The sequence below is a fragment of the Pantherophis guttatus genome, chromosome 3 (genome assembly GCF_059756535.1).
Source record: "Pantherophis guttatus breed Tessera chromosome 3, ASM5975653v1, whole genome shotgun sequence".
Lineage (NCBI taxonomy): Eukaryota > Metazoa > Chordata > Lepidosauria > Squamata > Colubridae > Pantherophis > Pantherophis guttatus.
The window spans coordinates 38,920,078-38,935,852 of record NC_142065.1 but is presented as its reverse complement, the minus strand read 5'-3'; the positions used below and the strand labels follow the sequence as shown (position 1 = coordinate 38,935,852).

Here is a 15,775-nt window from a genome sequence, read left to right as displayed (position 1 = left end):
TTATGTCCTCCCTGGTTACATGTACACTTTCTGCACTATACTAAAAAGGAATAGTCAAGGCAATAGTTACTTGCATAATTTGGGAATCTATTATTAGAATCCAAATCTCTAGACATACTTCGAGACTATCTGACATGAAGAGACAACAGGTATCAGATCATGGCAAGTGGTAACCTCTTCACATGTCATTTTCTAAGTGTAAATCTGGCCCACCAGTTATTTGCTCCATTAGGCAAATATGTAGGTCCTCAAAATAGCAATGAGGAAGGAAGGTGATACTTTTAATAAAACAAGTTTTTAATAAAAGATGCAACAATTCCACACCAACTGCTTCCCATAAAGATCTGAAATGCCCTCCCAAAATAGGAAAGTATATGAAAACTCTTGCATTTTCACAACATGTGAGACTAAAATGAAGCTGGCTAGCTTGTTCCAACTGTTGTATAAATTCAGTGAACTATAAACAACAGTTGTAGTAATTATCATGCAAACTGAAAAAAATGAGATAACTAAGTAAAAAACATGGCTTAGATAAGAACACAGCCACAATCTTTCTTCTCTCTCTAATTCACACAGAAAATTTTCAGTGGTGGATACTACCAATCTGTTGATATACTGCATTGAAAGGGTGGATATACTATAATTATATTTTCAGCATTTTGAGTGTGGGAAAGAAGGCAGAGCATGTCAAGGGTTCTCTAATTTATACTATCTTGAGATTTAAAGTAAAGAAAACTGGGAGACATTTCAATAGCAATTTCATCTTAATGCCAAACTAGCTATGGGCATGCAGAGTTCTTTCAATGATGACTCCTTCATGTAGATAATATGCCAGAGGGAATAAGAAGTTTATCTAAAATATCATTTACTATAAGTAAATACACAGTCCCTTAGAAACACCCTGTTTCACTCATCTCCAGAAAAGGTGTGGAGCAGGAAGAGTGATTCATCTAGGACACAACATTAGGCAGGAGCTGGTTTCGGCTCAAATCCCACTGTTCCTCCCCCAGAATTCATCACCCTTCAAACCCCTATTCTGTCGTGTATTCTGACATCAACTACTATCAACCCATAACCAAGGCTGCTTTCCGAGACACAAAATTGTCCCAGTAACACCATTTTCCCTGAAATACTGCAACATTTTCCCTGAAGAAAATAGACATCTCACATTCATTTTCCTCCCATGTTTTCCTCCTTGCTCAGAACACGTTGAAAGAAGAAAAATCAATTGTACCAGCATCCTGAGAAAATCAATGAAATAAGTACTTAACTTTGTTCTCCAGTTGTAAGTTTCACAACAAGGCTCTTACTGTTTTTCCTCTTGGCTACTCTCCATTCTTCACCAACCTATTGCCCTGTGGAAAGGATTCCAACATGCTACAATACCCTTTCTAATTCTTGATTTTTAAAAAAATCAGTACAACTTCTTAGCAGGATTCCTAAAGGAAGGGCTGCACAGGGTTTCTTTGGTGGCAGCCAAAAGGAAATGAAAGAAAAGAACTATGGAGTTTCAACTGCATTCAAAGAGACATTGCATAGTTAATTCACTGACCCTGAAAACAAGTCTAACAAGGTATAGACTGTATTCATACAACACAGAGAAACAAATATTAGCTAATTATTTTTAATCTATTGTGTTATATCAATCTGTAATGATTATCATGCATCATGTGAATCCAGAAACTGAACTAAATAGACCATGGGTAAGTATGCTGTATGTTGAATATTGTACAGAACTGGATTTCAGCAAATACTTTGAGTCATACCATGGTGTAGTGATTGTGTTCATGCAATACTGTAACCCATGATCACTGAATTAACTACTGTAGTTACCTGAGTCAGCGCCTGGACCTCAAAAACTAATTACATTTTTTTGCATATTAGACTGAGCTGCAACTAGCCAACCACATTTCAACCCTACATATTGTACAAACTCAGCCACAGAATCAGTCATAAGAAAAACTATTCAAAACTCTTCTGCACAATTATCAGTGTTCATTCATTTCATTCATTCATTCATTCATTCATTCACTCACTCATTCATTCTCTCGCCATACAACTTTATGCAACAGAGGACAAAACAATTATGATTATGTAAAATAATTTACTGTTCATGGCAATTCATCTAGGAACTGTGGCAGGCAAGGAGAGAGGAGAGGAGATTTGAGTTGGCAAAATATTCCAAAAACTTGATCCATGTGCCTCAGACAGCATTATCATCTTCTTCTCTTTTCTCCCCAAAATATGGTACCTTCAACATTTGAATGCTGTGAGCAAAATGGTTAAGGATTTCTTAGGATAGAATGGAAATGCAGCAATAAGAAAAAATTGATTGTTAGGAAAAGAGTTGCAAATTCAAGGCCACTGTGAGAGAGACAAACACTCCTATGTGAGAAAATTGCAACCAGTTGTGACCAAAATAAAATTAATTTCCCTTCAGAGTTCACAGAATAACTGCACCGTCAGTAGCAGCACACCATACCTAATCAGGATTCTAATACAAAACCTTGGGCATGAGGCACCACTTTCCGCTGAGAAAACAACTTAGATACCATTAATTTGCAATCAGCAGTAAGGTCTACGTGATTACTGGCTCACTTGTCTCTTCTGCAGGGACTAAAACCAAACATGACTCTCCCTTCTTAAAAGTAGATCACTAGCTTAGAGGCAGGAGTAGCCAACTCAACCTTTTTCTGGCTAAGCCTAGAACAGGATGGACATTTGCCTGCAACTACTCAAGGGGACCAGAAAAGAGACCTAAAGTGCCCTTAGCACTGGCTCACTGGGGGCATTCTAACATTTCCTCAATTGCAGGACAAAGCCAAGGGCTTTTGTTAGAAAATAGTATGCCTCATGGGTAACCATGGTACCAATTGTGAGATAGCCCACAGAGCTTCACTGCAGCAGTTGGCTCTATAACAGAGCAAGCAACAGAAATAAATTGAGTGATGGGTACTATATCTGTAATATAAGGGATATAATACAGAAAAATGTGCTTCCATCACATAGCAAGCAGAAAAATAACACAATCAGGTGAAAAAAAGTGGGATGCAGTAAACCCTAATTCAGGAAGCAATCTAAAAGTGCTGCAGACAAGCAAAGCCCTGAAAAATCAGTCCATGGTTATGTTTATACAGCAGAGTGCATCACAAGCTAGCCAACTGCAATTCAGCTTAGACTGCTCTAGGAACCCACCCATGTCATCAGCTGAAGGGTCAGGCTCCATGCAAACACAGACTGCATTTACACGCTGCATAATAGAACCATATTTTATTGAACAAACCACAATGCCTGAGGATGCACTGCATGTGAGGAATAATTCACTGCTGACACACAACAATCCCTGGGTCCACAACACATATGATAAAATCAAACAAACAACACAACTAAGCACAATGTGTAAACCAAATTACTACAAAGCTAGTCTCCCCCCACTGCTATTCAAATAAATACCCACAGAAAACCTTGTTTCTAACCAGCAGCCAAAGATGTAACGGAATGCAATTGTGTTTTCCTTGGGCATTCTGCAATGAGTGTCCAGGAAGAGGACGACCATGTCAGGCGACTTTCCTGCTTCTCTGCACTGTGATGTGAACAAGACTATCTAGCAACCCTGGTAGCCAACACCCTTTCCCTCCTATCTGGAGGCCAGGGCAAATGCAGGCTAAAATTCTGGCAAAGAGCCCAGAGATTCACAGCTGACAAAAAGCAGCAGAGGGGAAGCACTGGGGAAACAATTTCTTGCAATCTACATAAATATAGACTGGTAGGGGGCTGGGTTTCCTGGGGAGCACACAGCACAATAGATTTGGGGTAGACAACCGGTGCCCTCTAAATGCTTTGGATCCCCACAACTCCTGACCACAAGATCTTCTGATTAGAGCTTTTCGTGGACCAAAATAACTGCAAGGCATCGGGTTGCTACGCCCTGTACAATGGGAGCATTCTACACATCTGGTAAAACGGAAGCAGTTTACACATCTTGCATCTTACACAGCTTTGAGTGTCGGTTGTATATGCTCTTGCCTGTCATTTCTCTAAGCACTAGAATGTAAAGCTACAACAGTCTCCCACAAAACTGAAAAGGGCCTTTCTTAAAAACTATTTTACAAGTCATACACAAGTCACATGTAGCCTATCTGTTATAAACACCTATAGGTACTGTGTTTCCCCTAAAACACGACCCACCTCAAAAAGAAGGCCCAGCACTGTTTTATGCGCGTGCATTAAAATTAAGCCCGACCCACCAAAATTTGGCCCTATTTAAGTGCATGCACGGCCAGGCTTGCCGGAGTGGACGACGGCAGGATTTTTCGGGTGGACGACTACTGGTAGCTGGAGTGACCATTACAAGTAGGCAAGGGTGCGCAAGGTGCGTGGGTTGTGTCGCTCACTCTTTTCAGCCATGAAAGAAGTGGCCCAGTGGCCAGGCCAGGCGTGTTGGGCAAGTGGGGCGCTCTTTTCGGCCACGAAAAAAGCAGCCTTGTGGCCAGGTGAAGTGTATGGGGGGGAATTAAGACACCCCTCGAAAAGAAGGCCTAGCCGTTTTTTCGGGGGTCAAAAGAAAATAAGACCCAGTCGTATTTTTGAAGAAACAAATTATGACCACAATTGGGACCAAATTTCCACTACTAAGCAAGGTGGTTAAGTATTTTATGACCTTTTTTGCCACGGTTGTTAAGTGAATTACTGCACTTAAGTGAATCATGCAGCTGTTTAGCGAATCCTTCCCCCATTGTCTTTGCTTGTCAGAAGCTGGCTGCGAAGGTCACAGTGCAGTGGTGGGTTGCCCCCGGTTCGCACCGGTTCTATAGAACTGGTAGTAAAACTGGCGGGAGGCCCCGCCCACTGACCCTGACATCATCAAAATGCTTCTGCGCATGCGCAGAAGAGCATGCGCATGAGCGAATGAAGTGAGAGCGCATGCATGAACGAAGCAAGAGCGCATGCACAGCCCCACTGCGAACCGGTAGTAAAGGTAAGTAGAACCCACCCCTGTCACAATGGCAATTACATGACCCCAGGATAAATACACGTTGTTTGCCAAGTGCCCGAATTTTGATCACGTGACTGTGGGTATGCTGTGATAGTGGTAAGTGTGAGGATAGTTGTTTTTTCAGTGACATAACTATGAATGGTTGCTATACAAGTGGTGATATGTCAATATCTATTGGTAAATATATCAGTTTGTAATTGAATATCATCTTGATTTTACCAAAGAATACAATCTGAAACTTTTTTCATGCAATCTGTAAATACTGTGCACAATGCAATAATATTTATTTCATAAAATAAAAACTATTTGCTTATTTCTTTGTACACACATAAAGGTGAAAGGCAAACATTAGCTTCCATTAATGTGAGGACCACCAGATAGGTTACACTTTTAAGCAATATCAGCTGTTTGGCCAGAAAGGGAGAATGCAAGTCAACCATCTACAGATAGTCCTTGCTTAACAACAATTTGTTCAGCTACTGTTCAAAATTACATTGCTGAACGAAGAGACTTAAACCTATACCCAAAGTATTGGCCATTGCGGCCATTGCGATGAAAATTTGGGCACTTGGTAGTCTTCTCCACCATTATAACTGACCACAACTATTCCCATACTTCTATCTCTCTTCACTGGACAATTCCTCCCTCCACCAAACTTGGAAAGCCTCAATCGGTTACAGGGCCCAGCAGTGCAAGTACATTGCTCCACCTACCTTTGCATTTTTCTGCAGCTGATGATGGGCACATCCACTCAATGTGAAGCATGTCTTTCTTATAAAGGTCAAATCGCACCATTCTGTAAGCAAGCACCATTTTCATGATAGATTAGAAGGCTCCTTTTCCAAATTGCACAATTTTAAGAAGGAGCCTCCCAAGAATAGCACCAGGTCTCATGATTATTTGGAACACACAAATGATTGTGTTCACTAGCTTTCTAGAACAAATGAAAACAAATGAAATTGTTCAGGAGACTAGCTGGCACAAAAGCACCCCTGTGCTCTGCTTAATGAACTATGCAATCATTTAACGACCACAGTTGGGAGAACTGGGATTGCAGTTGTAGAACAAAACAGTTACCATACTTACTGATCACTTTATTCATGACCTGAATTGAATTCATGAATTCAATTGCGGTCATAAATCAAGGGCTACCTGAAGGTGGTGATAGGTTCTAGAAGGAAGATATATGGACAAGCTCTCATGGTTCAGAATATTCTGGAGGTAAGGCTTTGCATTTACTGGGTTCACCCATGGATGCACATGTTAAATTGTAAAGGAAAATATATACTTATTTATTTTACTTCTGCCACACTCTAACAACTCTTAACACCTTACAAGCTATCTAAACAAAAATTAAAACATATACAATACAGTTAAAACCAATCAATCTAATTGTAACAACTGTGTGGATAACCACTAAGACTCCCACATAAAAACATAATGATACAAAAGCAACAACAACAAAGAGAACAAAAAACAGAAAGCAAGATGGCATCAGGCATAAACTGAAGGAAAGGCCCTCCAAAGCAACTCAGCTTTTAAACGTTTTCAGAAATCCAAAAGGAGGAGCCAGGCTGATCTCCATCATCAGGAAGATGTTCCCAAGAACTGGTGCTTCTAGAAAAGGAGTGCCATCAAACGTCAGACAGCCCTTCCCCATTGTTCAGAAATGTGGGATTACAAAAAGTTTATCCCTACGAATTCTACCTCTATCCTATTACCCAGTTAAGATTTTGTCATCAATTACTCTAGATGTGTTGTATCACTTTACAGGAAGACCATCAAAGCCAAAATATCAGTTTAGCCCCGTGAGGTAGACTAAATTAGAACATAACTACCATGTTTCCCCAAAAATAAGACCCTTACCTGATTTCCAGCTTTGTCTCCTTAACTCTAATCAGAGGAAATGGTGAGGACTGGCTGCACATGCGTTTAAATATTTTCAGGCAAGGCTTATTTGGGGGGAGGCTTATTTTAGTGCATGCGCTCAAAAGCTCGATTGGGCTTATTATTCAGGGAGGTCTTATTTTCAGGGAAACACAGTATGAATACTCTATCTTTATTGTACGGTTACATTAACAGAACCTTGCAAAACAAGATTTTCTCCATTGTCTCCTTTTATTCTCTGGAAAACTAGGGAAGGTCCCTTCTGAAATGCTTCCCATGCCTCCTCTTCTGTGAGCTGAGACATCTTTACATGCCAGTTGTCCAGTTTGTGGCTCTTCCTCCTGTCTCCCAAGATCATTCTCACACACTCTTTCAACCACTGCAGCCCTACTGAAAAAGTTTCCAGAGTTCTCCATGTAAATTTTTCAAATTGGTATACAGGATACAGTGCAGGAAACAGGACTAAAAAGGCCACACTTCTCAGAAGGATTTGCCAAAGTGGAAAAAATAGAGAAAATGCAAGATTACAACTTCTTTCATTGCAGTATCACAGATAGTCAAGAAGTGAAGTACAGTTCATGGGAGCAACTGGCAAACCCGATATACCACACTGTGAAAACATACATAAAGAATGTCTAGGGTAAATCTTTTCACACACATATCAAATAGATAACTTATCTTAAATATTCTTTTAACATACCAAATAAATGGTTGCACAATTAATCCCTTTTTCCTCTATTCAATCATGTCCAATTCTTGGAGATTGCCTGTACAATCTTGGAGATTGCCTGCAGTTTTCTTGGCAATGTTTTTCAGAAGTGGTTTGCCATTGCCTCCTTCCTAGGGCTGAGTGAGAGGGACTAACCGAAAGTCACCAGGTTGGTTTTGTGCCTAAGTCAGTACTAAAACTCATAGTTTCCCAGTTTCTAGTGGATGCTTTAACCACTACACCAAACTGTCTCTCTAGATTCTACATTTAATTATAATCCATGATAACTAGAAGGTCACTGAATATTAATGCAGAAACTAATCAGCAACAACTTACAAGTCATCACTGTCTGGGCTCACACAATAATCTAAATCAGCAAACAAGATTATGACTTCATACAATGTGGGAATCTGGTCCATATACATACATTAGAATACTTAACTTTGTTCTCCAGTTGTAATAGTTTCACAACAAGGCTCTTACTGTTTTTCCTCTTGGCTACGCTCCATTCTTCACCAACCTATTGCCCTACTATGGAAAGGATTCCAACATGCTACAATGTCCTTTCTAATTCTTAATTTTTTAAAAAAATCAGTACAACTTCTTAGCAAGATTCCTAAAGGAAGGGCTGCACAAGGTATATGAATCTGGTCCATATACATACTTTAGAGGGATTAATCTTAAAAATTTATTATGTAGCATATTATTATGTAATATCTCTGAAATATCAAATCCTGTGGAAATTCAGAATTCAGTGATATTTACTAAATATGACTTACACTTTGTCAGTGATTTTTTTTTTTTTGCTTTAATTTATATGCCGCCCTTCTCCGGAGACTCAGGACGGCTTACAATGCGTTAAGCAATAGATTGAAGAGTTTCCTTAGAAGACTCTTACTCTTATTTTTTAGCACTGATGATGTTACCTATTTTGGGTAATGAAACAGCTTCAAGAAAACAACCAAGCTCAGAGAGCACCAAGGACCATTCTTACTCTTGCTTTGAGTCCCATTCTTAAAACTCCTCTACTTAAAGAACTATAACCTTTCTCTGTTCTTAAGGAATTTAAAGTTAAAACTACAGCCACTCAACTGGAAAATGCAGTTAATTGTAAAAGTGAAACCAAGTGGCTGTTCAGGCACGTTTTATAGAAAAAACAGCTTTGCGATTCATCTCCTTGGATGATAAAAAAAAATTATAACCCAGTGAGAGTGGCAAACCAGCTTTACAGGTATCACCCACCACACAAACACATATTGCTAAAGTGAAAGATGTTTCAAAGGCTATTTCAGAAGCATGCAGAGACACAAAGATTTCACACATACTATCAAATCATCAGGTTAGGATGGCAAGATGTATTAGTTTCAGGCATCCACAGAAAACTGTTTCACTATCCACTGACTCATTCAAAGAGGGACAGAATCTCACTATTCTTAATGATTCCCCAAAACAAACCCCAAAGTTTGGCTTATTTTGATTCTCATGCAAAATAATGGATACAACAGATGGAAGTAAGGATTAAAATCTATGTTGATTTAGAGCTCCTGATTCTTGCAACATGATTAGATGTTATACACTGAACTTTATTAAAAATATTTTTCTGGAGGGAAAAATGCAACAATCCAAACCATTTCAATGACACCAAAACTGAAGAAATTTTATTCTCCCTAAAACAAATTTTATTATTACTTTAATAGCCACATATAGTAGAAAAAACTTTTTATTTTTTTGAAAAAAATCAGGAAACAAACATTCTCTTTACAGACATCAAGCCAGCTTCCCTTTTTAACAGGACAATACCGAAATGAATAATTCCTTGAATTTAAGTTTCTTTTAAACTGCAGCATAAACAGAAGGTAGATTGGGATCTACTCATAATTTTTTGAGCAATTTGCAGTAGGTGAGCAATGATTTCTGGCTCTTGTTTACTAAGCAAAGAAAATAATAAACTATTACTTATCCCCATAAATTTTACATCAACTAATCAAATTTTATGTTAAAGGAAAAGATTGAGAAGTCTGTCCAGTGCTGAAAATTAAAACAAAATATACGGTTATATTAATTTATAACAGGTTCTAGTTGGTAAATATTAGTGTTATATGAAATACAACATAAGTTATATCCCGTAAACTTTTAAGTCTGTTAGTGCTTGCATTAGGATATGAAGCCAAAATTTAAGTTCTTAATTCTCTTGTCAGCAACTTCAGGAATCTGATAATTCAATACAATTACAGTTCCTTTTGATCCCACAGAGGCTGTTATGGCATTATTCAAAATTCCTTAGCCAACATTTTCCCTTTGTTTCTCTACTAGGAAAAGAAGCATTGTCCTTCTCTCCTAAATATAATAAAAGGTCACAGAACACCATTACACCATTTCCTGGTTGTGCTGTGAAACTGCTTCAAAACATTGCAGGGGGAAAATTCAACTAAGCAGACCCTTTGACTCTTCTCCAACACAAACCTTTGGAGTTTGCAAACACAGTTCTTAAAAGCATACAATGCTGTCTTTACCTTTTTCCAGAAAGTTGCCACTCACCTTCTGTTAATCCAGAATGGCATATATTTCCCAAAAGTTATCAACATGTTTATTTCAGGGAATATTTTTGTGACCTGAATACTTCTGAGTTTTAGCTTTGTGCGCTAGATTTCCTACTTACCATTTAAATCCAGATATGTATTTGAAATCCTAACCCTCGAGATTCAAATATCAATACAGACCCACTAATAGATTTTTTTTATTACAATATTTTGGTAAACTCAGAAACAGATTTGAAGAACAGATTGCTTTGACAGCAACAAGATGTTGTGGTCACTGATTCTTATGTCACTGACAGCATGTGTGAAAAGCAGCTGTCTTCCTAGTTCAGGACTGTATCAGAAGTAAGAAGGCACACATGATGAATTCAAGTACTTCTTGAATTCACACCCATGTACAGTCTACAATCACCCCCACCATCACTCCACCAAATTATTCTTCACATAAATAGAGATTGTTTAGGATCAGCAAGCTTCCCATACAAGACTCAATCCAAACAAATAAGCACAAAACTCCAAAATTGCTCCTAGCTGTGATGGACAGTCAGAGCAATCATTCAACATCATTTTCTTATTTGACACCAGAACAGGTAATACTTGAAGCCTGAGCCAATGCTATTAATTGTCATTACAACAGGATAAAAAGAGTCCTATTGAATCAGACTAAGCCTACGGCACCAAAAAACACTCATTCTAGTACCGTGTTTCTCTGAAAATAAAACCCTGTCTTATATTTTTTTGAACCCTGAAATAAGCGCTTGGCCTTACTGCCGTGCACTCTAAAGCCCGATTGGGCTTATTATCAAGGGATGTCTTATTTGGGGGGAAACAGGGTAGCAACTAGAAGCCAGTTGGAAATCAAGAAGTAGAACCTGAGAATAGCTGCCCACTGCTTTCATTGAGACATTGGCATTGCCACCTCATGGAGGATAAATGTAGTTACCACAACTATTGGTGATTAGAAGCTTTCTTTTGGGTGACTTATCTTAACCTTATTTTAACCTTTTCATTTGAGGTTTACATGAGTGGCCATCACCCCCATCTTGTGGATGGAATTCATTCATTTAATTAGGAGTTCTGGGAAGAACTACTTTCTCAGGTAGACTAATTAGCAACTGTCTTATTATAAAGCATCAACCAAGGCATCCTATCACGCAGGTTATTATTTAAGAGGAACTACAGGAAAAACCAACTCAGAAAGGAGGATCTGCCTCAACCTTCAAGAATATTCCAACCACCCACCCACCTATTCTATGGGCACCAGTTTACCATGCCTTTTTTTTTTCGCGTTTTGGGAAGGTACGCCTGCTCAAGCGGGGATTTGCCATTCCTCGGCCTTCTTCAGGATTGAGAGTCCAGGCAGTTTCTCCTAATGAAAGATTCCCCCCCTCCCCCCGGGAAAAGGAGGGGATCAAATAAACTCTCTCCGCAAACAACTGAGGGTCACTCGGGCTTGAGCGTCGCAGGAGCGAGCGCAGCCCCATCGTCCCACAGAAAGCGCAGCCTGGATCTCAAGCCTGCTCTCCAAAAGAAGCATCGGTCAAATGCCCCGCCAAACTCTGGGGGAAAAAAGCCAGAAAGTCCCCACCACCACCACCACCACCACCCCACCCTCCGAGTTAGGCAAACAACCCCTCAAATTAAACAGGAAACTCGATGGCAAGGCAATTCCCGTGTTTCCCCACTCACCGGCTTCCATCGCTCCCCTGCTGCCACTGAAATCCCTTTCTGGCTCCTGCTGCCGTTGCCGCCGCCGCCGCCACTGGCAACTTCGCAAGAACCTAGCACAGCCGCTCTCCGAAGTTGACACATTTAAGTACGGCCTCTGACGTCCTTCTTCGCCTAATATACAACTCCGCCCCCTCTTCCCTACTCACCCCACCCCCCCACCCACCCACCGAAGTACACGCTGGGCGCTCCTTTGGATCGTGGTGGCTGGTTTTGCCGAGCGCTTTTGGCCATGTGCTACACCCAGCCGCTTCACCCACGGGCGGCCGGGAAGGAAGACCGTCTGGCAACAGATGGCTGAAGTATGCCGTCAGTCAGAGCTCCCTCCGGCAAAAACAAAAAGCGAAGGAACGAACGAAACTCGAGGCGCTTTCCCAAGCAAAATAAGTGAGGCTTGTTGTCCTGCCGCGGCTTTGGCTGGTCTTCAGGATCCCGTCTGCAACTTCGGCAACTATAGAATCCGCCTATAGAACCTCCTTGGTCGCCGGCTTGGATGTGCGCGCGTCGCCTCACGCAGATAACACAAACGTTTTAGACCAGTGTTTCTCAACTTTGGTAGCTTGAAGATGGGTGGACTTCAACTCCCAGAATCCCCCAGCCAGCAGCGCTGGCTGGGGGATTCTGGGAGTTGAAGTCCACCCATCTTCAAGCTTCCAAGGTTGAGAAACACTGTTTTAGACCGTTCCACCTTCGCGCGTGCAGATGCTGCCATTTTTCTTTATGAATAACTGAGCAACCCTAATTTGCAGCAGCGGGCCCAGGCCAATTGCTTTGAAATGAACTTGGATACCATGGGCTGGTTCAGACCTGCATTCACTGATGGGTGTAAAAACTGGATCAAAGAGGATATGTAGATTCCCTAACAGCCAAAACGTGTCACAGCTTTCAATTGTGAGGCCAGTGTGTTGTATATTACTAGAACAAACTTAAAATCAAGAATTTGGGCAATTCTTGGAGAGATAAGCTGTACTGTTTCTAGGATCAATTGCCTGGGAATACTAGTTGCTGGATCACAAGCGAGAGAGTCTTTCTGCCTCCATGTCAGCCTTGTAGCACTCTCAGAGATTGCCCACTATGGGGATCAAAGTCTTTTAGAGAGACCTTTGGCCTAATCCAGCCTAAATATTTTCCTTTCCTCGTGTTTTCAGGAGATACTCAAATTGCCCTTCTTACTGATATATCTCCCTGTCTGATGACAGCTTTCACAGCTGGAGAGGATCCCTGAAGGCTTGACACCAGTGAAATGGTAAATAAATGCAATGAAGAAAGACCCTGTAACATCCCAAGTTTTCTTTTAAAAAGGAACAAAACTTGGATTGTTTTCAAAGTCATTATTGTATCAGGGACAGAAGACAACAATGCTAAGCTGTTTATGGTCTTCAAAATATTACTTTATCCCAGACCGGATGGGATGGTCTGACAGCTGTTTATTACAAAAATTTGCAGTCAGAAATGGTGGAATGACTTAGGGAACTACTTAGTAAAATACAATTCGGAGGCGAAGTACTCCCATCTTGGAGAACAGCCTTGATTTCTTTGATTTCTTTGATCCCGAAAGAGGATCAAGATCATAGTCAGCCAAAATATTATAGGCCTATATCATTACTTAACACAGATTACCAGATTTTTGCTAAAATATTAGCAAATAGGTTAATGTCAGTCATGCAACAAATGATTCACAATGATCAATCAGGATTGATAAATGGGAGACAAATGAAAAGCAATGTAAAGGCAAATTGTTAATATATTAGAGTATTTGGGGAAGAATAACCAAGTCCCTGCAGTGCTTATATTTTTGGATGCGGAGAAAGCATTTGATCGATTGAATTGGCATTTTTTATTGAAAATAATACAAAAGATGCAGTTTGGAGAGTATTTTACACAATCTGTTAAGGCAATATACCAGAAACAAACAGCACAAATAATAATTAATGGTAGCTTAACAGAAACCTTTAACATTGAAAAGGGAATAAGACAGGGGTGTCCCCTGTCTCCATTATTATTTATTTTGACTTTGGAACTTTTGTTGATTAATGGGATGGGAAAACATTTGTAAAAATTTTTAAAACTTTTATATATATATATAAAATATATATATTTTATATATATATATTACTTTATCCCAGACCGGATGCAACTCTTAAGACGGAAGGCAAAATGAATATTTGCATTTGTTGCCAAAGCTGAATTTCTTTATGTAATGCTGTCCCTGGAGTTTTTTCCTTATACCCACAGAAGACACACCCTGCAGAATCACCCACTGAGCACTTATCCTCAGGTGCTGTAATGGCACAGTGCCCACACACTCAACTTAGAAGAATCAAGCACTTCACCATTGCAGCTGAACAGCTGTGAGAGACTTGGGTCTGGCAAATCCTTTCACACCTTCTCACATTCACACCTTAGAACTGTAGCGATGTAGTGTCATTTCATTCAAATCAGCAAATGGGAGAAACAGTTAAAACAAATGGCTGCAAGCTGTTGTTTACACTTGAACATTAAGAAAGGAGAATGGCTATTTAGAGCAAGGATGTGAGATGTTACGGCATAGTGCAAAACACATAACTGATTTACAGGATCTTCCTGAGCTATGGCTAAATTTCAATAGAATTCTGCAAAATGACAAATTACAAAGCTCTGGGGGCAGAAACACAAACTTCAGGTCAGGGGTCGGTTGGTGAGGCTATTCTGTTCAATAACCGGGCTAAATCTGAGAAAGAAAGTGATGCACTCAGTACACTGGGCTCTGTTGAAAGGGGGAGGCATATACAAATTGGTAATATTGATAATGATGATATTTCCTAGTGAACATCCTGTATCATCATAGAGTTATATTTCAAATGAATAAGTGCTGATGTTTTTCCGCAGGTATAGAACCTAATAAAGTTTCTGAATAGTCCCAATGTTTTTAGTCTTTCCTCCTGAATAGTTGAACTGTTCTGCCAGTTTCGTTTTACCTTGAGGCTAACTTGTAATTATCCAGATAGTAAAGTATGAATAGAATATGCAGGTAGAATGGACTTGATTGCTGATGATCATTCTAGCAGGATTTTGCTGCCTTCCTAGATTCCTGGATTGCATTTCTCCTAAACTTGAAAACCCTTCTGTGTAATATGGACACAATTTGAGGAATAGTCAAGCTCTCACTACGACACAATATATAGATAAGGGTCTAGGTTCTGTATGGTGATCATGAGCTATGCAAGATTAGCATACAGCTAATGTGCAATTGTTTTGTCCTTTATATTAAAATGAAACTTGCTTTATTATATACCAGGGGCTCAAGTCGTTTTTCAAAACTCAATGAGACTAATTACAACCAAACTTATGAAATCATAACACTAGTGACAGAAACATAAAATCTCTTCCTATTGACATCCAGGGGATTAAAAGTTTCCTTTTCTGAAGTTGTCTTGTTTTACATTTATCAGTACCATATGGGTTTTTAAAATCTATCAATATTATTGGGGTTTATGTGTATTTATGTGTACATATGTAAACATTATAATTTGTATTTTATTTAAATTTAGTGGTCACTCAATTAAAGTGGATATCTCCCAAAGCCCAGGTATCATCCAACATCAACATTTTGAAACTTTGTAACAGGATTCTGTTGAGAGCTAGTTTGGTATAGTGGTTAAGGCATCAGGCTAGAAAACTGGAAATCGTGAGTTCGAGTCCCACCTTAGGCACAAAACCAGCTGGGTGACCTTGGGCTAGCCAGTCTCTCAACCATAGAAAGGCAATGGCAAACCATTTCTGAAAATCCTTGCTTGGAAAACTACAGGAACTTGTCCAGACACTCACTGAGAATTGTACACAGTTGAACAGAAGGAAAAAAAACATAGTTAGTAGAGGGCGACAGACCTACTGCAGTATAATGGGATAACTATTTATTTATTTATTTATTATTCAAAT

At 39.7% G+C, this 15,775-nt stretch overlaps 1 protein-coding gene across 2 annotated transcripts in view; it reads right to left on the bottom strand.

The window, feature by feature from the left end:
- DENND2C (DENN domain containing 2C) overlaps positions 1-12,398 on the bottom strand; it is a 60,119-nt gene extending 47,721 nt beyond the window's left edge. Inside the window, exon 1 of one of the 2 annotated variants that reach the window (XM_087889350.1) lies at positions 11,819-12,398. The gene's annotated coding sequence lies outside the window, so the exon portion shown is untranslated. The remainder of the gene's footprint in view (positions 1-11,818) is intronic. The other variant, XM_087889351.1, reaches the window with a different exon arrangement.
- Positions 12,399-15,775: the final 3,377 nt, after the last annotated feature.